This window comes from Eschrichtius robustus, chromosome 5 (assembly GCF_028021215.1).
Source record: "Eschrichtius robustus isolate mEscRob2 chromosome 5, mEscRob2.pri, whole genome shotgun sequence".
Taxonomy (NCBI): Eukaryota; Metazoa; Chordata; class Mammalia; order Artiodactyla; family Eschrichtiidae; genus Eschrichtius; species Eschrichtius robustus.
The window spans coordinates 64,362,104-64,387,556 of record NC_090828.1 but is presented as its reverse complement, the minus strand read 5'-3'; the positions used below and the strand labels follow the sequence as shown (position 1 = coordinate 64,387,556).

Genomic DNA, 25,453 nt, shown 5'->3' with positions numbered 1-25,453 from the left:
CACAGTATCAACATGTATCGTCTTTCCTGGGAAGCTGACCAGTCAGGTCAAAGTCCTACCATCAGAAACGGTGACCACGGGATACAGAAACACCACACGTACCAAGGTTAAGGGCAGAGGTGCCCACATCCTCTGCCCTCCCAGTCCTCCCCAACAAAGGCTCCCCAAGGAGGGTTGGCAAGAACAACTCACGTAAAGACCACCACCGACCGACCTGAGAGAAACTTCTCCACATTAGCCTGGAAAGCCTGAGACAAAAGCAAAAAGTGTCACATTTCTCCAGAGGTAATTCCAGGCACAGAGAGCAAAGGCAAGAGCAGAGGACAGACTTCTCCTCCCCCCGCCAAACTCCCAGAAAAGTAAAATAAATAAAAACAGATTCCAAAAGGTCTAAAAGGGAGGTGAGAAAGCCTGAACTGGACACTAACAGACAGTCAGAAGACCTATGTTCACGCAGTCACTCAACAAATGACCACCGGCTCCTGCCAAGTGGCAAGAACCACGTTTAACGTTACTCAGGATATAAAATCTGGGACAGACATGTTTCCTATTCTCAAGGATTTAAAAGTTACCAGAGCAAATAAGCTTTATGCCCACATAGCTGCATTATCTAGTTATAGGTGATTTTCCCTAAGAACTGAATAAATCAAGAGTTTGCGATAGGCATTTGGGTTGAACCTTGAAAGACTCATATAATTTATATACCAGGCAGAAAAAAACAGGGATGCTACCACTCTTAGAAAGTAGCCAAAGGAGCAACAAAGGCAAAAAGGTGGGACTAACCATTTATTTTCAGGAAGAAGGAAATAGTACAAGTGAAGAGTAATGAAAGATTACTTGAAAAAAGCAGACTAGGACCAGATCACAGAGGGGCTTAAATAATATGCAAGAGAAAAAAAAAAAGATGAAATCCTAAAAGAGCAGACTAGCAGGGCTGGAAGTAAGAGGAGCAGAGACATATCAGGGCAACTGACATCACCTGCTACGATCACCGACTGCCCTGTCTTCAAAGTGAAATCAAACAGAGCAGTATGAAATGTGGGATGATCACTACTTTTCTCTGTTCCTTTTCCATCTAGTACTATTTGTTTAGGGGAGAAGAGGTATCCAATTAGTCTAAGAGATGAGCAAATGATCCCAGGTACCCAGGAAGGTAACACCAGTCCTTGGGAGGCACTGTTACCTTGGCCAGGCAAAATCTCAATTCTCTTACCAGTCTTATGTGGTACCTAAAGCACCTTGGTGGACCAAACATGACTCTTTACGGCCATTAAGTGAGAAAAAAAAAAAATTCGATACTTTGAATGTGTTCACATCTTGGCATATACACTTAACTCTCAATTTGTTGGTCAGCTGCCTTACAGAGCACAGATAAGTCATGAGTAGGGGGACTTCCTCCCACCCCATGATGAGGAGGTCTCATAGCCCTGTCCCCTTCCTCGGGAGGGGAGGGCTTTTCCTGTGGCTTCTTTTACTTCCCTCCTACTAGATCACAGAGGGTTGTGTTTAGGTCTCTGTCCTTCCACTGTCCAAACCCAATGTCTATCAGACAGATGCCCTCAGCTAAAGAAGAAAACTTATCTAGCCCATCCCTGATCTTTTCTCCGAGTGGAGTGGTGTGTAGCAAGCTAGCACTCCCCCTCTTAATGCAAAAACACTCTGGTCTCTTGACTACTTTCCTGGCAAGCTCAGTGCTGCCTAATGATGCAGGCTTAGGAACAAAAGAATCCATTTCTTAGAGTCAACCTTTAAAACGATGAGACTTCACAGACAGCCTTCCAGGCCATCGCTTACCTTGATGTTATGATGGAGGACAAGTCAAGTTTCTTTAACCTGCTTTTCTTGCTTTCATCTAGTTTTTTATATACCTATCGCTAATTTTGATTGACTTATTTGCTTTAAACGTTATCATGTAAGCACTATTTGCTTATCTTACTGTGGAATGCACCTCAGATCATAATAGCATGCCATGGACTATTCATGCAGAAAAGAGATGAACAGTCTTCGTTTCCTTGTGTACCTGAATAATCGTGATAATCAACGTTTCTCTTTGTTAACAGATTTCAAGGTGAGAAAAAGTAATGGAATGAAACTAAACGGCTCAATTAACAAGAGCAATAAATGCCAAAGAAAGCATCTCTGCAGAGAAGTGACAGTGGTGCAGCTGGCTTACCTGGTGAGAATTCTGGGACAAAGAGAAAGCCACTCGAAGCTGTATGACAATGATGGTTAAGAGTATGGACTTTGAAGAAAGAGAAACCAAATCTGTCCTTGGCAAATTTTTGTAATCTGAAGGCTTTTGTTTCTTCACTGGCTTGATATGAGTTCTAAATAAAATATGCATGTAAAGTACTGGGAAGAGTAGCTATTAACACAGCACTGATGAAGTGCTGATGACCAACAACACAGATACAGAGCTTTTTCTCTCAAGGAGATGACATGTATAGGCAATGCCAAAAGAGACACTGAAATCAAAGGCAAGGCATTTCTACTGGATCAAGAAAAACAGTCCATCAAATGAAAGCCAGTATTTCTAGGAAAAGTTCTGGTTCTAAATACTTCTCCACTAAATGCTTTAGTTTCTTTTGGATAAAAAAAATAAAAAAAAAAAAAAAACTTTTTATTTAAACTGTCAAAGATAATATAATTGTACATGTGGGCAACTGAAGGGATTAAGATGATATACCCTGCCTCACTCATTCAAACAGCACCTCCAATTAAATCTAGGCTATAAAGAAGGGGTTATATTTTAAAGAGGGCCACCTTACACAGAAAAATATTTTTCTAGTAAAAGGTTAAAATATTTTATTTCAAATGCTGATCTAGGAGACAGAGTAGAAATAGTAGTTCCTTTTGCTTCCCAAATCCATTTCTTTTTCTTTTGAAATTATTATTTGTTAAGTTGGTTAAATTATAGTGAACTGCTGTTGATTTCGGAGGCAAGGGAACATGTGAGCAGGATGATGGGAAGTAAAAAAATTCCACTACAACCAGGGTATCTTTGTTCAAAGGCACAACTTGATTAAATTCATATCCTGTGGTCGTTTGTTGAGTTTTCAGAACAATGATAAATGTAATTTATTTATGTAATTTATTATGTGTATGTGTATGTATGTATTTATGTAATTTATTTGGGAAAACAAAAAAACCATTGTTCCTTTTCATTAGTCCTCTTCCTTGTTGAAAGTTTAAACGCTGATTGTCTAAGAGTCCACAGCTTATATACAAGATAAAAGCATGATGTTAATACATGCACATCAAAAAGCCAGACACAGATTCATACATACACATACTTACATATACAGATATTCAACTAATGTTAGCATTTAACCCATGTTTGTATAGACAGTAATAAACTTCAGAAATTGCTTTTTATGAAGAGAATTTCCAAATTTCATCGAAACATCGGTCCTGTCTATCTCTCACCACAATGCTGCCTTGGAACAAACTTTACAACACACAGTAAGTGGCAGGAGTTTCACAACTTGGATTTGAAATCCCTTCCTTTAAAATTCTGACAATAACTATATGACAGGCTGGTGGTAAAGTCAGAAGGACTTTGGAGAAGAGGTGATTAGCTCTGAATCTTAGTTACAAACGTCCACTAGAGAATGACCTCACTGGGGTGTAATCGGTTCCCTGTCTGTTTTCTCCTCTAGACCTTCTAAGTTCCTCAAGGTCAGACCCCAAAGGGAGCTCCTTTTTATACCACCAAGATGCAGCAATGCCTGGCACACACCGGAGCTCAGCGAACACCGAATAGATAGGTGGAGGATAATCAACCCACCCTCTGATCAAGTAAAAGCAGGGAGGTGTATAAATTCGGACCTTCGGCCAGCTCACATCGGCGCAGGTCTTTCTAAAGAAGACTCATCCCCCTACCCTCTTCTTTGGGTTCTAAGAACCATTGTTCCACTTTCGTCAATATGTGAGGAACGACCTTCTTAACCCACACAAGGCCTCTGACTACCAGCCACGAGATTCCAGGGTATTACAGGAATATTTAGAGAGTAGTGTGTTTGCACAGGTTTGTTTTGTTTTCTTGTCTTTTAAATGTTTAACAGTCTGCTGTTTTGGCTGAATTTTTTAGTCTGGTTTCAATGTTGGGAAGTACACGAGCGAAGTTCTACAATTTTCTCTCTTCCACAATGAAATGCATTTGAGTCCACTGCCAAAATTCTGTGTTCTCTACAGTTGTCAACACATCAGCATTAATGTTAGTAACTTTTTTAAACCTCCCAAGACCCCCATCATTGATTTAGGTAGATGACAGACCATGAGAATTGCTGCTTTATGCAAATATTTATTGATTGAATTTTGGGGTACGTTGTATGATAAAGAAGAAAGGATGGGAGGACAGACAGTAGAGGACATTTTTTAAAGATTCCTCATCCTCTCATATAATCTCCAGAGCCCTTTCTATCAACATAGTGGCATTACTTTATTTTGAGGACACATAAAAATTGGTTCGGGGGTTTCCCTGGTGGCACAGTGGTTAAGAATCCGCCTGCCAATGCAGGGGACACGGTTCGAGTCCTGGTCCGGGAAGATCCCACATGCCGCGGAGCAACTAAGCCTGTGTGCCACAACTATTGAGCCTGCGCTCTAGAGCCCTCAAGCCACAACTACTGAGCCTGCGTGCCAGAACTACTGAAGCCTGCGTGCCAGAACTACTGAAGCCTGCGTGCCTAGAGCCTGTGCTCCACAACAAGAGAAGCCACTGCAATGAGAAGCCCGCACACCGCAATGAAGACCCAACGCAGCCAAAAATAAATAAATAAAATAAATAAATTTATTTTAAAAAATTGGTTTGGAATGTAGGCACTTCTGTCCATGATTTTCCTGTCTGTGAAATGTTTAAATAAGTACTTAAGTTATAAGATTAATCCTGTTTAACAACACAAAAGAAACCTGTTAAAATATTAGTTATATATGAAACAGTTATCACTACGATAAAAAGCTTGGCGATAAAATCACTACCTATTTTAATAACCATACAGCAGGGGTTAAGTAAAGTTTACTGAATGACAGTGGATTCTCTAAGTCATCGAATACTCAATTATCCGTACCAATGGAAAGGAAATATAAATAATATTGTGGAAAATATAAATAATATTGCTGTATACCTGAAACTAACACAACACTGTAAATCAACAATACTCTGATATAATTTTTTTAAAGAAAATATAAATAATAAAAACAGCCTTGGGACTTCCTTGGTGGTGCAGTGGTTAAGAATCTGCCTGCCGCCATAAAAAGAAACGAAATTGAGTTATTTGTAGTGAGGTGGATGGACCTAGAGTCTGTAGTAAGTCAGAAAGAGAAAAACAAATAACGTATGCTAACACACATATATGGAATCTTAAAAAAAAAAAAAAAATGGTCATGAAGAACCTAGGGGCAGGATGGCAATAAAGACGCAGACGTAGAGAATGGACTTGAAGACACGGGGAGGGGGAAGGGTAAGCTGGGACAAAGTGAGAGAGTGGCATGGATATAATATATACACTACCAAATGTAAAACCGATAGCCAGTGGGAAGCAGCCGCATAGCACAGGGAGATCAGCTCGGTGCTTTATGACCACCTAGAGGGGTGGGATAGGGAGTGTGGGAGGGAGATGCAAGAGGGAAGAGATATGGGGATATATGTATATGTATGGCTGATTCAATTTGTTGCAGAGCAGAGACTAGCACACCATTGTGAAGCAATTATACTCAATAAAGATGTTTAAAAAACAAAACAAAACAAGAAAAGAATCCGCCTGCCAATGCAGGGACACAGCTTCAAGCCCTGGTCCAGGAAGATCCCACATGCTGCGGAGCAACTAAGCCCGTGCGCCACAACTACTGAGCCTGTGCTCTAGAGCCCGCGAGCCACAACTACTGAGCTCACATGCCACAGCTACTGAAGCCCGCACGCCTAGAGCCTGTGCTCCCAACAAGAAAAGCCACCGCAATGAGAAGCCCGCGCACCACAACGAAGAGTAGCCCCCGCTCACCGCAACTAGAGAAAGCCTGCACACAGCAATGAAGACCCAACGCAGCAATAAATAAATAAATAAATAAAACAGCCTTCACGTACTGATGACTTTCTATGTCAAACAGGGGTAACTGAAGCTGCCTCATTGGGTTGTTGTGAGGATTAAATGAACTAACTGTGAAAAGCATTTAGTTCAGGGGTTGACACATAATAGCTCCTCAGTGCTAACTACTATTATGATAATCATCATCACCATTATTATTTATTATGCATTATATTATCCTGCAAAGCTGATACGATGGTCCTGATTTTGATGATGAAATACCATGAAGCTCAATGAGGCCCAGAAACTGCCTCACAGTCACAAAGCTGGTAAATGATGCCAACGGGCTCCAAGCCGAGTCGGCCTAATGTGCAAGTTCCAGCTTTAATGCTATGTGATGCTGCTTTTAAAGCAGGGACCTTTCTTCTGGAAATTAACTCCTTGTCCTGATAGCTTGAGAATCCTAAAGGCAGATGGCTTAGCAAAAGCAGAGGAGGCAAAGAGAACCCTGGAAAGGGCAGGGGCTTTACAATCACACGTCACTAGGTTCAGATACAGCTGTGTGACCTTCAAAAGGTAATACGGTCACCCAAGTCTCTGCTTCCTAATTTGTAAAACTGGGATAATCATACCAATCCCAGCAGGAATAAGGTAAAGATGAGACAGAAAGTACGTAAAGTACTTGGTCCAGTCCTTGGCACACAGTGGGTGCTCCATAAATTTCTATCAGAATCATCCCTTCGACTTGAATCACCTTTACAAGTCCTCAAGTCTGCATGATATAGAGGGAAAAAAACCTCCGAGAATTTTAATTCTCAACTTTTTTTTTTTTTCAAAGATAACTATATCTCAGGGACTTCCCCGGTGGCACACTCCGATCTCCCATGGGTTCGATCCCTGGTCAGGGAACTAGATCCCACACGCATGCCGCAACTAAGAGTTAGCATGCCACAACTAAGGAGCCCGCATGCTGCAACTAAGGAGCCCATGAGCTGCAACTAAGGAGCCCGCCTGCCACAACTAAGGAGCTGGCGAGCTGCAACTAAGGAGCCAGCGAGCTGCAACTAAGGAGCCTGCGAGCCACAACTAAGGAGTCCACCTGCTACAACTGACCCAGCACAACCAAATAAATAAATATTAAAAAAAAAAAGATAACTATATCTCAGGAGGTATTAAATAAAATTCTCCCCAAAGAGTCAAATAACTTGCATCACCCCTAATTTTTCTTCGGTCATATGTAATTTTACACCCATATATCTCTTTTCCCTCTATACACATAGAGAAAAAAAGTGATATATAGTCATATATTCTATATGTAATCATATTTCTGCCACATTTTGGCACTTCCAAAGGAGAATGAAAAGAATGTAATGAAAATTAAACCAAAACAGAAAAGAATGGGAAATTCTTAAAACAAAAAAAAATCCATTTTCCTAGATGAAAGGGCCTCTACACATACATGTGTGTTCACCAGCATTTACAAAAAAAAAGGGGGGGGGGGATAAACAAAGGGACATGTCACCAAAAGGGAAAATGGTTAAACTTTTAATTTAAATCTGGAAATCAGATGAACAGTCAAATATACTAAAACAACACGTAGGGAAATTCACTTGATTATTTCACAAAATGAAAACCCAAAGAAAGCACATTTATAAGCACACTCTAAGCCAGGCACTCAGTGATTTCCAACTCCCCACCAAAGCAATCAAATAGAGATTAACATGCCTATCAGCTAAGACCAGGCTGTCAAAATGAAAGCTTTAAATTACACATGGCCTTACCAAAAAAGTATTTAAAAGATTTTTCTCCAAAATAATAAAGAGCATTGCACAGACTTTAATAAAATAATGTTTAATTTTGCTTATGTGCTAAAAGGCATTTTTAAGCAGATTAAAACACAGAATTCAAGACCATCAGAAGAAACTTCCCCAAATGAAATAAAACCATTCGGTGTCTTTTCAAAAGGCAAATATGTTGTTCATCTTTCTCTGACCCAACAAAAATTCCTACAAAATGATAATCAAAACCTTTTGGTAACAGGAGCTTAAATGCTGCCTCGCAAATCAGATTACATTTCAAGTGATCTGAAACCAAACTACTACAGCATTTTATGAGCACAGTTCTCATTTCTAAAAGTAACACGGAAACTGTCCTTTGAGACGCTGGGAGACATAGGCACCAAAATGAAGGACTCAGGAATTCAAGAGTCACTGAAACATTCAGCCTGCCAGCCTTTACTTGAAAGAGAAGCAAACTGGGGTTAAGGAGGGAAGAAAACAAGAAAAAGGGGATGTGGGTGGATACTTGATAGTAACCCTCAGGAATAAAACAGAACAGCTTAGAGAAACCTTCCAGAGAAATATTAGCAACTCTTCATCTCTGAAACGCGGGAGCGCCAAACACCTAACGAAATTAGGAAGAACCCGATACCCTTCTCAGTGTACACGGGAAAGATACAGTTGAGATAAAAATATTCACATAGGAAAATAAGCTGTTCCAGGAGTTTCGGGTTCTAGGTATATTTTTCAGAACTTCACCATCATTACATAAACAGGATGAACTATTCTGTAGCACTTTCAAGTCCAGCAGAAAAGGCAAGACCATATCTCATGATCCAGGCATCAGTATTGCAGAACTGAAGACAACTTACAACTGTGACAGGGCACAAGTTTTCCAAATTTACATTCCATATGGGAAAAGGGGGGTTGCTTCCCAGGGAGGTATTTACTGACTTCAACGAATAAACTGCTTTTAAAGCATATCATAAGTATATACTTTTTAATTTTAAAAAAAGTGCATTACTCGGGATTACACTCTAGACAGGTGACTTATCTAAGAGTAATGTTACATTAAACACTAACTTGTGGTGCCTGCCACATCCAAGTTCCCTTCCCCGATGGGAGCTTCTGATGTTAAATCCTTATCCGAGGAGGGCACCTGAGCTTAAGGCAGCAGTTCATTGGCTGGGAGGTGTCCTATGCAGGGACTCTGGTAAAAACTAGATTCTCAATCTTTGGGATTAAGATTGAGAAATAGCCAGCAATTAGCAGTCGACGCTATGGCTAAAAGGGAAAGAGGAAAAGAGAAGCTGAAAGGGTCATAAGGATTATGAATGAGCCAAAATCCTGACTCAGCAGAAGAGAGGAACAGGTAGACACAAGCAAAAGCAGACGCACACTGACTGGCTAAGTCACACCAAGGTTAGACGATCCGGAAGTGAGGATCCAAAAATTCTTGCTGCTGAGGTCCTGTCCACTCCCAGGGTTCACGAGAACATATTTGACTGCAATTCCCGAAGACCTAGAGGCTCAGTTTTTTCCTGGGCTGCTGCAAAACCTGGGATGATGGATGAGATTCCTGTCTCCCCATCCCCATATCTACCTTTATAAAGAATGCCCTATGACGTGGGGGTAATTTTAGTGAGTCCCGGGTCCTTTTAACCAAATGGGTATATTAATCAATTTAGTTACATTCTATAACCCAGACCTTTCACCAATTCAGAAAGTCTTTCCATACATTTGTCCATAGTAATAAACTTCACGACATTTCACTTTTTTAGTTCATAAAGTGATGCAACTTTGATTTCTTAAACTTGGGTGATTATTTTTCTCTTTCCAACCCACCACCATCTTCTCCTCCTAGTCTTAGATATTGTAGGTCTGGGTCAAGTAGGGAATAAGGCAAGATGCCATCTCAATCTAACACTCTTCTATCTTTAAGACCAGAAATGGGAGCAACTAAGAGGGCAATTAATTAACATAACAAGTGCAGGAGATTTTCACAGTATCTATCAAAAGTACAAATGGTAATACCCCTAGTCCCTGCAATCCCACTTCTGGGTATCCATCCCACAGAAGTATGGAAACCTGGAGACAACCAATAAGTTAATCACTAGAGGACTGGTTAAATAAAGTACATCCACAGAATAGAAATGGACCCGGAACAGAAATAAATTGGCATATTTTAAAATGAGGTGGATCTATAAGAAATGACTTAGAATGAAAGCTGTGAATATTTATAATATTTTACTACAAATACATATAAAAAATACACAGAAGTAAAATATACATGTAATATATATTACTTGTAGAAGTAAAATCTGTAAGTGGTAGAATATGATGCATAGTTACCACATTTCATGTACAATATTTACATCTGGAAAAAATCTATGTGTATATTTATACACAGAAAAACATCTAGAAGGATACCCTGTATGGTCAATTTGGTGTGTATCGCTGGGGAATGAAAATTTGAGGGTTGTTATTTTCACCTATTTGACACCAAAGTATTTATTATATCTTTGTAATTTAAAACTTTTTTAATAAAAGAAAGACTAGTCGTGCCAACAGGTATTTCATCCTTTTGTTCAAAATGCTATGAAATTCAGCCTTAAAAGACCGAAACACTCAACATTCAGATCATCAAATTAAATTCCTAGAGATTCCTTTCTCCCACATGTCCCTGAAATCTAAAAGCTAGTTCTACAAAAAGATATCTTACCAATCTAGAAAATTCTCGCTGCCAGCTCGAGATTTGATATGAAAGGTCACTGTGAAATCTAAAAGTCATTACTGCGCTCAAACACACCCACAAACAATGGGAAAGTTACTCACTCTTAATTTACTTCCATCCCAGAACTTTCTGTTACGATGTTTTCACTTCCCATCAGCCAAGTACCAAATACAGTGATCCATAACACATAGAGGACAAAAGGCAAAGCATAACAGATACTTCTAAGAAATAAACTGTAACACAGACATTAAGATTAGATTGTAAATGTATTCTGAGAACACTTAAGTGTGAGAAAAATACACATAACTTCTCTGTCCAGTAATCATAAAGTGTGCTCGACTCTCAGTATGTACCAAGTTCTCAAAAAACAAATCGCTTTTGCCAAGCAAGTATTAATCTAAGACTAGTTTATTTTTCTTGCTCCAAACAAATTAAATGTGAAAGTACTGGGAATGCTGAAAAGTATTAATTTCCCAAAATATCAATTTATGCTTTTTTTCTGCAGTCCTATCCCATTTAAACTTACACTCCTCCAGCAAAATTCAAATAGCATCTAGTCCTGGGCCAGGTGGTAACTGGTGATTTTTCCCCCCTTTTTATCCATCTGTATTATCCAAACTTTCTATAATGACCATCTATTATTACTTGAATGATATTTTAGAACTTTAAAATAAATTAGATTGGAGGTTTTTTTATAACTCAGAGGTCTATGTAACATCCTTTTCTCAGCCTTTCTTCCTTAATGTGAGAAAGCAGTGTGAGCCAACCAGTTTCACATATTTTATCCATGTACAGATCTGTCTCCTCTTTGGAATAAACAGCAAGCCACTTAGCATTTAAATCTGTATATGTATAAAGATAACACCCAGCCCTCTTTCCACATCTAAAAGCATATAATATTTTGTAAGGGCGTTTACCAGAAAGACATTGCAATTTAAAAAATGGTATACTTGCACACCTCCCGTCCTTCTATAATTTCTGCCATTAGTATCTGATGGGCAACTTCTGTCAATAACTATTAATGGGTTTCTAATATTTTTATCCTAATAGGCTGGCAATTCTTTTTTGAAAACTGACTATAAAACGGGCAGTACAATATTGCTGGATTGACTTCAAAGTAAAGAAACTTTCATAATTGTCTAAGCAACAATCTACCTTTAAACTGAGTGATGCATAGAAAACCTGTCATTTTTAGAGCTGTGATAGACTTACTTCACTGACTTCTTTGAGGCAGGAGAAATAATTACATATGCATGCAAACAATCTATACTTTTAATGTGGTGCTCTTGAGTTTTAAGAAGGTCAGTCTGGAATAGAACACCTCAAGGCTAAAAAAGGATCAGCATTACACACACACACACACACACACACACACACACACACACACACACCCCTCTGCCCTTCAAATGTTACATTAGAAAAGACATGTTTAGATTTCTTAGAAAGTTATACATTTCTAAAGCCACTTTTCTAGCCAAAATCATGCTGATGGATGGTTCACACAAAAAATTAGTTTACGAAGCCTGTAATCAACCACACTATAACAACCAGGCGTAAGGCAGTCAGGTAATTAGCTCCTCTACCACAAGTTAGAAACGAATGTTAAATGAATGACAGACATTGTGTACACATCACCCTTGAGCTACATAAAGCTGTGTGGTAGAGAGTTTGCAAAGATGGTAATAAGATTTCCTCCCGTCTCTGTACACATGTCCCTTCACCATGTGATTTTACCATTCCTCCCAGCAAGCAGGAAAATCGATCTCCCTCCCGCCTGAGTCTGAGCTACCCTATGATGTGCTCTGACCAACTGAAAGAGGCACAGTGATGCTTTGTCACCACCAAGCCCAGGCCTCGAGAGTCCTTGCAGCTCCACTCCAGCTACCCTGGAACACAGCTGCAGCCAAGGGATGAAGTACGGGCGCACTTCCTTGAGAATGAGGAATCAGTGGAAAGAGAGGGCCAGCCAACAGCCGGCACCAACCACCACATACACGATGAGACCACCTTAAAATAGATAGCCCCAGCCTAGCTGGTCACAGACTGTCCCTAGGCGAGACCAGCAGAACTGCCCAGTGAAGCCCAAATTGCCAACCCATGGAACTATAAGCAAATAAAAAGGTCATTATTTTAAGCCATTAAGTTTTGGGGTGGTTTGTTACACAGCTATACATAGCTGACGCAGAGACCATCAGAACTGAGCCTTTCTGTTCATCAGAGACACCCTCCCTTGAAGGCAAAGCTTCAAATGAGGGGCCCACCTCAGCAAGATGCTGCCACTGAAACTTTCTGGGAAAAGTTACATTGTCCCTACTTGCCTTGGCCCCTTGCTGAACCCCTGCAAAACTTGGAAATGCCCCTGAGTCCTTACTCTCCATCTTATTCACTCCTGCTCAGATCCGAGGTCTTCTGTTGCCTCATGCTAGTCTTTGCCTTCCAATGATCCCATCTTGTCTCTGGCTTCACAGATCTGGTTTTGGAATCTCACACCCAACCCCTCTATTACACATCCTCTCAGCCCCTCAGCTTTTGCTATTGCTATCCCTGCCTCTAGACAAATTGCTCATTGTAATTGCAAACCACAGTCCCGGATAATCTCATTACTTCTATGAAGCAGTGATGCAGAATCTATTAAAAATAACAGTAAACAAAACTGACTTTAAACAACTAACAGCACTGTTCAGACTAGAGTCCTTTTGTAAGGCTAAACAACGATTCTGATCAAGCTACAACTGATAAAAACAGCTTGGGAAATACCTTAAGAGCAAATTAATGTCACATTAGAAAATCAGTCTCGTTTCTTCATAAGAGGGCTGATAGAAATGGGTAATTTTTTAACTTAAAATAAAATGTGGCTATAAAGTATAAGTGGACCCCCTCCCACTATGTCCCCTTGAAGGAAACAATACTTCTTGTGCATATCAGTCCTGATATGATTAATTTTAAAGTTGGTCAGACCTCATAAATATCACCTTTTCACATTTTTGTCATTCCCTTTCTTCCAAGGAGCTAGCTCCAAGAGAATATTTCATTTTTAAACAACTACATATAGCTGAGAACAATGTCACTCTTCTTTTTTGGCCATGCCACACGGCTTGTGGGATCTTCCCCAACCAGGGATTGAACCCAGGCCACGGCAGTGAAAGCCCAGAATCCTTAACCACTAGGCCACCATGGAACTTCCAAAAATGTCACTCTTAATACAGGAGGCTAAATGGACCATAACCTATAAGCAAAAGCCAAACAAGTGCCCTGACTGCAACGTTTACCTATCCCAGTGACCGCACGGAAGTTACCCTCTTTGTCTTTAAGACTATTTAAGCAAACATATAAGCTACAAAGCCGCCTATGTTGCCTATTTCTAATGGGTTCTGAAGAGTAGGACGTGAAATTATAGCCTTTAAACAGTCTTGCTGCTTCTATGGAAACAATCAGGAAGATGGCTATAGATGAACTAAGAGGCTCATTATCTCTTCACCCTAGAGACTGTCACTTTTTAAACAACCAATGAGAATTTATTTCAGTAAAGATATACAATCTAGCCCTGATCTAGACTTATGCCAAAAATATCACTATTCTTAAATTTGTCCTAATGATCATTAATTTGAAAATACACAGAGACACTTCCCCTAGTCCTATTTCAGCCACCCGACTGCCATATTAAAAATGTTTCCGAAACGGCCCTGGTTGAAGGTCAGGCACTGGATTTAGGACTCCAGAAACTTGAAAGGGCATCTACAAGGAAAAATAAAAAAGGATTACATAGTAAAACACTCTCTGTGACGGCCCCAGTCACCCTAGGGACACTAAACGTGAGAAAGTACAAACTGTTTCTGAATTGCCCAAAATTAAACCCAGTTAATCTCCCTACACAGATATTTGTTTTCACCCACCCCTAGGTCATTAATTCCCTCTCCTAACAAAGCAGGTGTCCTAACCAAACAGTGATGACTGAGTTTGAATTTCTGTTAAGGTACTGACTTCAATACTGAACATTTTATTTGCTTCGTGTTATATAACTTAGACTAAACTATTAAATCCTTTAATTACTCAATTACCGAAATGTTTTAAAATCAAGGGAAAAGAAGGGACCATGATTCAAACTCACCATTTAAGTGACTAAAACTGACACAGGTATCATTTTTTTCTAAGTGGAGTTAATTTCACAATGTCTTTGTAATTTCACCACAAAAACTATTTAGTCAGTTCTTTCTTACTTCATTACATAAAAGATAAACTGAAGTGATTCTGTCTACCACATCCAGCCCCAAGACTCTGAAGTGATTTCTTAAGGAAATGTAACATTTTGATACTTCTGAAAGTACTGGATTTCATTTGGGAGGATTCTGTGTTTACAGTAATCACAAGAATATCCTAGAATGAGTTAAGTGGGTAAGATAAAAACTCATACTTCGAAACTATCTTCCTACGTCAACAGGGGTATCTGTTTCACCATACACAAATAAGAATAACTGTTCTTCTGAAAATATGAATGAATTAGCTTTCTAATAGAACACAGAGTGAAAACAATTTTTTTTTTTTAAATCAGGTTAGCATCGTTTGTCTCCTTTTGTACTTCTAAGTCAGTGGCAATGCCTTAGCATGTTATCAGGAGGTAGCCTCAGGATATTTACAGCCATCATAATAATATTTAGTCAGTTTTTGAACATTTCTGAGAAATTACCATCCAGCACTGTCCAGTAAAACTTTCTGTGGTGATGGAAATATCCGCACTATCCAATAAGGTACTTTACTGGGTAGTGCAGGTTACAGACCTAAAATTAAATAAATAAAATACAGTTCCTCAGCTACACTAGTCACAGTTGGCTACTGAGCACTTGAAAATGTGGCCAGTTCACTGAGGAACTGTATTTTATTTCATTTTTAAAGACTTTATTTTTTTAAAGCAGTTTTAGAGTCACAGCAAAATTGAGAGGAAGGCAGAGACTTCCCATGTACCCCCCGCTCCCACACATGCACAGCCTCCAGCATTACCAACATCCCCCAAAAGAGTGGTACATTTGCTACAACTGATGAACTTACACTGACACATCCTTAGCATTCAAAGCCCACCGTTTACGTTAGGGCTCACCCTGTATTGTACATTCTGTGGGTTTGGACAAATGTATGACACGTATCCATCATTATGGTATCACACAGAGCAGTTTCACTGCCCTAAACATCCTCTGTGCTCTGCCTCTTCATTCCTTGCCACCCCAAAATTTATTTAATTTTAATTAATTCAAACTGAACTAGCCACATGTGGCTAGTGGCTACCATACCGGACAGCTCAGAACTAGACACTGCTAGGAATGCCGTTGCTGCTCTGACTGCTATAAAGTTATCAGCCTGGCAGCAGGGACCTGGCTCTCGTGCAGAAGCTCTGCTCCAGCTAATGATCAGCCCTGAAGTACATCTATCTGCTGCTCCTCAACCTTTTATTTGCCATCACACACACACACACACACACACACACACACACACACACACACACACACTTCCACCTCACTGACAGGTTCTAACTAAGGATTAAAAATAGAGTCTAGGGCTTCCCTAGTGGTGCAGTGGTTGAGAATCCGCCTGCCAATGCAGGGGACACGGTTCGAGCCCTGGTCCAGGATGATCCCACATGCCGCAGAGCAACTAAGCCCATGCGCCACAACTACTGAGCCTGCGCTCTAGAGCCCACGAGCCACAACTACTGAGCCCACGAGCCACAACTACTGAGCCTGCGTGCCTAGAGCCCGTGCTCCGCAACAAGAGAAGCCACCGCAATGAGAAGCCCACGCACCACAACAAAGAGTAGCCCTTGCTCACCGGAACTAGAGAAAAGCCCGCGCGCAGCAACAAAGACCCAACGCAGCCAAAAATAAATAAATTAATTTTTAAAATATACATTTATAGTCTATTCTAACAGCCAGGCAAAAGATGATGGTTGAAATGAAACTATTTTATGTTTATATATAACCTGGTTTATGTGTTAAATAAACATGCTCTCATCAAGAAAGATATATAAAGATCATTTCAACCCCTCTAAAGAAAGATTTTTACTATAATATCTATATGGTAAGTATGTTCCCAGATAAGATATATATTTACTTCATTAAAATGGTAGTTATAAAATTCACTGAGTCGATGACATTTCTAACTTCCTCCTTCCCACCAATGAGGAATCAACATGATGTAAGTAGAAGAAAACACTGAACTGGGGACTTCCCTGGTGGCGCAGTGGTTAAGACTCCACCTGCCAATGCAGGGTACACGGGTTCGAGCCCTGGTCCAGGAAGATCCCACATGCCGTGGAGCAACTAAGCCCGTGCGCCACAACTACTGAGCCTGCACTCTAGAGCCTGCGAGCCACAACTACTGAGCCCACGCACCACAACTACTGAAGCTCGCACGCCTAGAGCCCGTGTTCTACAACAAAGACAAGCCACGGCAATGAGAAGCCCACACACCACATCGAGAAGCCGGCGCCCCGCAACAAAGAATGGCCCCCGGTCACCGCAACTAGAGAAAGCCGCACAGCAACGAAGACCCAACGCAGCCAAAATATAAGGGAAAAAAAAACACTGAACCGGGTAGGAAGCATTGGCCTAAGATTCTAAGGACTTCTGGACCACAGGCAAATTAAGTTAGGTTGTTAGAATCTTCAGTTGTAGAAACAAAGGAACAAGAATGGACTTTCTCTTCGGTTTCCTCCAAAATTAAATTTCATTATCCCCCTATATTCTTATGCTATTCCTCACTTAGGAGCTGACCTTAAAAAGCCAGCATTGACCTGTCATTCCTACCCCTGGGCACTCTCTTCCCCTGCTTTCTTGAGTCATCTCATAATTAAGAAAGGGGCTGGTGACATTGCCAATTTCAAAGGAAGGAAGAGAGGAAAGGAAGGGAGGGAAGAAGGAAGGACAGACCAAATAATTCAAAGTAAAATGTCAACAACACAAGACACGCCAATAGGAACCAATCCATAAAATGAATACTTTTCAATCCCCAAACAAAACAGAGCAGGAAAGAAACCAGTAGGAATGCCCCTTATTAAAAACCCTGGTACAAACTGATGTTACCGTTCAAAACAAGATCACAAATTCTTCTAAGACCTCAACCATCAATAGAGTGATTGTGAGAAGTTTCAGAATTGTCACAGGTCACTGGCTTCTAAAATACTCCCCCAATGAAGATCTATCATTCACATGATAGAAAGGCATCAATCTCTACTTACCATACTAGTTCTTCTGGTACATCAGTGACTAAACGTTGGAAACTTGAAACCCATAAATGTCACCAGAATGTGTATTTTCACCTGAGCGAAGAATTGAATGAACACCCAGGACTAGGCCTCTGAGATATACTAAATGCCACTTACTAGGAAGAAGTTTGAAAATAAAACTATTTTAAAATGTTGTTTTAAGTTCTATCTTAAAATGATGTTTTCCCAGATATCAAAATATACAATTAGTTTAAAAGGTCAATTCATCTAATTCCTCAATGTCCAAGAAGTTTTTTAAAGCTTTAAGTGAGAGTTTATTCCCAAATATTCGTTTGGCAAATGGGAGGAAGCTTGAAATACATCAGCATTTACTCACATCAGATTCCCAAAGTGTTTATCTAAATCAATTTTGAACTAAAGCACTGCCAATCCATTCTCTAAAGGACTGCTCTTTCTCCTCTGCTTTCCAGTTAAGCCAAATCTAAAATGCCTTTTTAATTAATATACTGAATTCTTCTTTAGCAGCAAAAACTGAACCAATGAACAGCAGATTTGGAAAAAGAAACACCTGAAGCACTTGAATCACTTCAGCCATCTTGGGGTTGTTTGGGGATAATTTAAGCAAAACTGTCCTGGAGGAAAATGTAAAACCTCACTTGATTACATGGAGAATGTTTTTTTTAATGGGGAAAAAACCTTTCCCAAAAATACACCACAGAGGAATTACAACACCTATTAGACTGGTTTTGACTTTAAAAGATCCAGTTCTATGGTCTTAGCATGTACCACACCAATCCTATCACCCCCCAGTCCCTTGTCATTTATAAAAATACAATTCCTGCCATCGTAACAAGCTTTGAAAACCACCCGTCCTGATATTCTGCTGCTGTGTTTCACCTGTATCCCTGATCTTCTTCAACAGTCCTGATTTCTACACAGCAAGAAGGCCCACAGATCTTCAAGGGTGGGTTATATATAACTACACAAACAGCAAGAGAGAGCTCATGGGTACACTCAAGAAAGGAAAGCTCTAGAAAAGAGGAGAGGCGTGCTAGGACTTCCCCACCCTGCTCTGCAATGCCTGAGTAAAAGGGCGCAGAGACTGTGGCAGGGAGCTCCGGGTCCTTTAATCTGGAGAGGCCACCTCGCAGAACAATGACCTCAGGAAAGCCAGGCCTCTGCCTGCCTGCCTGCCTGCCTGCCTGCCTGCACAGCACAGGCAGGTGCAAGTACTCAAAGTGCTTACTCTTGATCTGGGAGGATTAATGAGCTAATTTCTACAGAGCCCTTTAAGCTGATTGGTCCAAACGCAACTGAATAAGCATCATCATTAACCACAGGCAAGATTAAATCTTCAGGATCCAAGGAGGCAAATATTCAGAAGCGAGGCAATGTTCCTCTTCCACAGGGGGTGGGAGGGTATTTATCCCTAAAATTCAGACTTTCAGCCAGAAAATACTTATTAAATCTTTACTAGGAGGTGTGGGCTATGGAGGCCAAAGGCCTGTCCTCAAGGAGGAGTGGCGGTATGGGCAAGGAGGCAAACAACCTGCACAGGGTATGAGGACCACCAGGGGTGAAAGAGCCAAGAGAGGGGCAGAGGGGAAGGCGGTTCAGGGGCAGAGACTGTTTCTGCGAAATCATTTATTCCGGGTCTTAAAAGGGAGCCCGGATCAGGGTGGGTTCCGTTTATGAACATGCATCAAGCTATTCATTTATGACATGTATACTATTCCATGTGCATATTATACTTCAATAAAGGTAATGCTTAAAAGGAGAGACAGAGCTCTCTGTTAAATATATGAAAATGGAACGGAAGGGGTGTGGAAGGGTGTTCCAAGCAGAGGGAAAACTTGCCTAGCAGGGGCTGAGAAAGCATGAAGCATTTCAGCAACTGCAAAAGGTTCCCACTGGCTGCGAGTCTGTCCTGAGAATAGAAATGACAAAGGGTGTGGGGCAGGGGGGGAACACACTGAATGGGAGGCAAGAGACAATTCCCGAAGGCCTTAAACACCTGCTCAGAGTTCATCTTAAGGATGATGGAAGAGCCACTAAAAGTGTTTAAGCCTGGGGGTAACTGATAAAAATTTGGGTACAGCAGTATCACTTTGGTAGCAATGCATACTAGAGCTGGAAGCAAGGCTGCAGACAAGGAACCTGGTCAGGAACAGTCATCCAAGTAAGAACTGATAAGAGCCCAAACTGAACTGGAAATGGCCAAGAGGAAGAGTGAGAGACAGACCAAAGAAGGGATCCAGCACGCAGAGTATTTAGGACTGAGGACCAGTCAGATGTGGGAGAGAGAGGAAGACGGGAAAGTGCAGGATGAGCAGCATGTTTCTGCTTCACACTCGAGGGTCTTGTGTAAGATGGAGAATGTTGAAGGAGCAGGATTAGGATGAAGCAAAGGTGGCGAGGCAGTGAGTTTCACTGTGAGTGTGAAGTTCTGTGAAGTATCTAAACAAAGACGTTTAAAAGGCAGCCCTCATACCAGTCCAAAGACCATAGAGGCCCTGGGCATTTTAGGCAGTGGTTGAAGCCTCAGACCCATAGAGCAGTGGATCCTGGAGCAGGGACACGCAGGGAAGGAGCAGGAGAAATGGCAGATGGTGCCAACTCCTGCAGAGAGGGGAAGAGAGGGAAAGCCTGCAGTGTCCACTGGCCGCAGCCACAGAAGGTCACGGTGACTGTGGACATTCCAATTTTGGCTTCTTAGCAAGAGGGCAGACGCCAGATTGCAGTGAGCTGAGAAGTGGATGGGAGGTTCTCCACTGGGAAGGGAAGGAAAGAGATAAGGCAGGAGCTAGAGGAAGAAGGAGTAGTGAGAGTGCCGGTGTTTTGTTCTCTTTGCTGTGAATGATTAGAGGGAGACGAGAATATTTGTAAGTAGAGGGAAGAGCAGAGAGGCAAGGAGACAGGAAAGCAACAGTGACGACCTGATCTGCAGACAAATGCCCCGTCCCCTGACCCGCTGGGGCACACAGTGACCATTTCTTTTAGTCAGCAGCATTTCCTGCCAGCGCGGCAGCCTCCGCAGGGAGGATGCAGAGGTGGGAGAAAAGTGCAGTCGGAGCAGGTTGCTCACAGAGCCCTTTCGCGACGGGCCGTACCTCCAGCAACCTTCCCGCAGGATGCTCTCACCACTTGTCAGAGGGCCATCTGGCACCCGAGGCCCTGAGCTGTCCTGTTCCACAGGTCTCTGCAGCTTCCTCCCCGCAGGGGCCTCAGGCTGCCCCGCCGCCAGCCGCCCACTGGAAGGCGCCGCCCACTGGAAGGCGGGGGCTCGCGGGCCAACTCCCCCTCCTGCAAGCTCCCTGATGCAAACCGAGCAGAGAAACTCTTCGGGACGCTCCACAGTCTGGCCAGAGTCAGGGCAGTATTCTCTGCCGGTAACTCGGATCTCAGCAGCCGGCGCAGCGCACGGCAGCGCAGGCTCAGTCTTCCGGAGAGCTCGCCCTGTGCCAGGCACTGTTCTAAGGGCTCCAGAGTCTCCCTTTCTCTGCAACCCTATCGTTATCATCTCCAGGTTGAAAATGAGGAAAACCGAGTCCAGACACCTCCAAGTGACTGGCTCAAGGTCGCGAGGCCAGCGACTGCCATTGCCAGGCCATCTGACTCCAGAGCCTGCCACGTTTCAAGTTACTCTCCAACACCATCAAAAATGGGGGATACAACAGACTTATAAGAGACAGGGGGAAATTTATAATTTTATCTGTCACAAATCAAATGCATAAAGTACTATAGAAATTCTAACATGAGTTTCTCTTAACCCAGAGATTTTTCCCACATGCCAGTTTGAACAGCACATTTAAAAGCATTTCTGTTGTGAATGTAATTAACACCACCGAACTGTACACTTAGAAAATGGTTAAAATGGTAAGCCTTATGTTACCTGTATTTGTATATTTTACCACAATAATGAAAATAAACGAAAAGAGCAGTTCTATAGACATTTTTCTCTTTACCAAAAAAAAAAAAAAAAGTGAAACGATATGAAAATCAAAACACCTGCGTGAAGCTAAGCATCTCAGGACTCTTTGTTTTCTTCTAAAAAAAAAAAAAAAAAAAAAAGAGCCAACGTGGGACTTCCCTGGTGGTCCAGTGGTTAATACTCAGCGCTCCCAATGCAGGGGGCCCAGGTTCTATCCCTGGTCAGGGAACTAGATCCCGCATGCATGCCCCAACTAAGAGCCCACATGCCACAACTAAGGAGCCCGCATGCCCCAACTAAAGATCCCACGTGCTGCAACTAAGACCCAGCGCAGCCAAATAAATAAATAAATAAAAGGCAAGTTAACAACTGACAGCAACAGCAAAGCAGCCCGGTTTAAAGGTCTGGGAGATTAAAATACACACTCAGTGCTCCAGGCCTCTGAGGTCCTGTGCAAAAGAGTGTGATGCAGTGTAGTTCCACTGTCCTCAAGATCCCTCTAGAACATCTATAAAACCAGTTCTAATCCCTAAGCCACAAGAGCTCCACAGAACCTCTGCGAGCACAGAGCAGAGCAGGAATGCCCTGGGCTGCTGCTCCTTGAAGACCTGGAGAGTTGCCTATTACTTGCGCCTGGGGGAGATGCACCAGAATGGTTAAACAAAGCTCCCGGGAGAGCAATAAACAGAGTACTCGAGAACCCCTCTGTCAAACTACAGTTAGGAGTCTAGGAACCAAATTCTTTTTGTTGACTAGAACCAGAAATGCAGTAGGTGGTACTTTGGGATCACTCTAAATGACTGCCCAGGATAAAAGTGAAGCAACGCTGAGAAATAAGGTGCAAAACTACAGAAAGACTCATCCCGCAAAAAATGTCTAAGAAAATCAAACATGCTCTGAGGCGTGAGTCTCTTTAGTGTTTCTCAGAGGAAAACCAACAAAGATAACAGACCCTGCTAGAAGTATCCGATTCAAATAAGGAAACTGATACTGCACTGAATACAATTCTTTGACAGGAAAGTTCCTTGAGGTTGTTCAATCGATTAAGGAAGCCCAAGTCAACATTTACATGATTCACTTTTTGTTCTTTATTTAGCAAATCAAAGTGATAATATTAACACCACCAACAAATAAACTAACTTTTCAATTAGCATATCTTTGGGTGCCCCATATACTTTTAAAGAGCGAATCTGAGAGTGAGATGGGGGGGCAGGTGAGGAACAAAGATTGATGAGGCTGAAGAGTATTAAACAAGCTAGAACACCTCCCATGAGCAGTTATTTCTATAGGAGACAGAAATATTTGAAACCTACTAATATTGATGGCTAAAAGAAGGAATTTAATCATTTCACAACACGGTTAACCCCTCTCTAAGTATAAAGCTCCCTCCAATAGATTTTACATCATTTCCAGGTCGCACACAAACTGTTGAACCAGATTACCATTACAAACTCTCCACTGATCTTTCACCACACAAGAACAATATAACAAAGAGAAAACTTTATTTTTAGACTTGCAAAATCCTGTGTTTATTTTTCTAAAACAGAAGTCGAACAACTGAACCTGCTTTGTTTGGACTTTAGTAAGCCTCTTCTCTTCTAATCTTGAGACCCCAACCTCTGCCAGGAGGAAACGAAGAAGAAAAAGTGCTGGGTGCCACGCTGCAAAGCTAGAACACCTTGCCTCTCTTGGCCTTCTTCTCAGGCACATCTGAGCCTCCTGCTGGTCACGGTTCACACTGCCGCAGCCCTATCGTATGACACCTGCCTTGTGGCCGGGAGAGGCCAAGGCTGTCCACCCGCACTCATGTCGAAACTGGTCCAATGTTTGAACTACTAACTTCTGCGTGTAATGTTTAAGCAGAAGTGCTTAACCGCAAGTTGACTCTTCATTACTTAACTAGCATTAAACGCTAAATGGGAATGGGTTTGTAATTCCCTATAAACGTTAAGACCCTGGAAAACCCTATTCCAGCAATTTGACTTCAACAACACGGGCCCCACACAGGCCATCTCTTTCAGTTGGAAAAATACGAGATAAATTTTAAATGTAGAAAAGCCCTTTCCGCAGTGTGAATGTGCAAAAAATCAATGTAGAAGTAATAAGCAGGTGTTTCTGCTTGAAAATTCCTCAGGTAAATTTCTTCTTTTTAATTAAATTGACCAACCATAATTAACAATGCTGCTACTGCAAGCGGAAAGAAGCCCTGCAATCAATCCCGTCACTTTAAACTAAGATTTTATTCATTTCAGTTGACAAAACTGATCAACTCAAAACACTGTTTTCAAAAAGCAAAGCTTGCATACTGACCCTAATAATTAATAAAATAAGCATATAAATTGATTATAAGTAAGTGCTGGTCCTGACCCTATGGAAACTATGTGGCAGATACCATCATTCAACTTTTATGCACCATCCCTATGTGCTGGAGACAGAGGGATAAATAAGACCCTGGAAGAGTTCACAGCTAGGAACTCCTAGCTAGGAAAGGCAGCAATGGAAATAATCAGGCACCTTACAAACTTACTCAGACTTCAAAATTCAGCTCAGATGTCTTCTGTGGAATACCCTGTTTCCTTATTTCTCCTAGCAGTCAATCCCTCCTTTGTGCTCTACCAGTGCTCACTCATCACATCTTACAGAGTCGTTTACTTGGGAAGTCCCTGAAGGCAGGGACAATTATTAATTTCTATACTGCTAGCACCTAGCACGATGCTTGGGACATAGTAGGCCTTTAGATTTTGTTGACCAAATAAAAATTATGGAGTTACATGCTGTGAGACATAAAAAGAGGGGCAGAAGAAGCCACCATACTTTGCCTTGGGAGAAGAAGAAGGTTTCTCAAGAACATTCACACTGGCCTTGGAAGCTGAGATTCACTACAAAGATGGGCACTTAGAGAAGAGCCTGTGAAAGGCAGCAAGGAATGGAAGGCCAGATGGGTCCTAAGACAGCTGACTATGCAGGGTACAATCAGTGCAATCAGAATATGGGAGGTGGAAAGCCAGTTGAAAGTAGGCCTTAAAACTGGGAAGATGAAAGGGCTTAGCTACCAGGTTAAAGGAGTTTTCACTAAATACTCTAGGCTTTGAGAAGCCCTTGAAAATATTTAATCCACTCAGTGACAGGAAGACTCATCCTTTCAGAGTCTTTGGCCAAAAGTTATGAAAGTTCTTGGTTTTCAAAGAATTTTATGTAGCGATGCCTATTTTAGGTTATTTGGAGCTTTTATATCCTAGGTTAGGGTTAGGGTTCTGCCCTTCAGTATTTATTTCAGTCTATGCTGTTTCATTCACACAGCAGCAGATGATAAAGGCTCGTTTAAACACCTAATGAAATTCTTAGCATCTGTTTTAATTTTTTTTAAGGGAGGAGTGCAGCATTCTTCTTAATGAAAAGAAAAAAAAATGGTTTAAGAGAAATATCCTGAATTCCTTTTTCATCACCGTACTTAAATATCAAGATAGGGGAAGGCAGCATCCCATCCCAGCGCCAGTAAGGTTAGAAAGCTGAGGGCCCACTTTACCTGGTGGGTTCCCTAACTGGGTTTAACAAGCCTCTCAGACGAGATGATCCAATAAGGGTCAACACAACTCTCCTGGTCCTTCACGTGCTTGGCCCAGGGAAAGGTAATGCCGACTTCTTGCCATTCGACTTTGCCAAGTTTTTTAAAATGTAAGATAAGGTGGTATTTGTGGGCCGGCTAGAAGGCACTGAAAGGCAGGGAGGAGATCACCGACAGCCTCGGCTTTCACTCTTGCAGCTCGGCCTTGG

At 41.6% G+C, this 25,453-nt stretch overlaps 1 protein-coding gene across 2 annotated transcripts in view; it reads right to left on the bottom strand.

Moving 5' to 3' along the window:
• Positions 1 to 25,453, bottom strand: part of STK39 (serine/threonine kinase 39) — a 305,309-nt gene that overhangs the window by 278,675 nt on the left and 1,181 nt on the right. The window contains exon 1 of one of the 2 annotated variants that reach the window (XM_068544958.1): positions 20,859 to 20,978. The exons of the other annotated variant lie outside the window; for it this stretch is intronic. The gene's annotated coding sequence lies outside the window, so the exon portion shown is untranslated. Of the gene's footprint in view, positions 1 to 20,858; positions 20,979 to 25,453 lie in introns of those variants that run through there. 2 annotated transcript variants of the gene reach the window in all.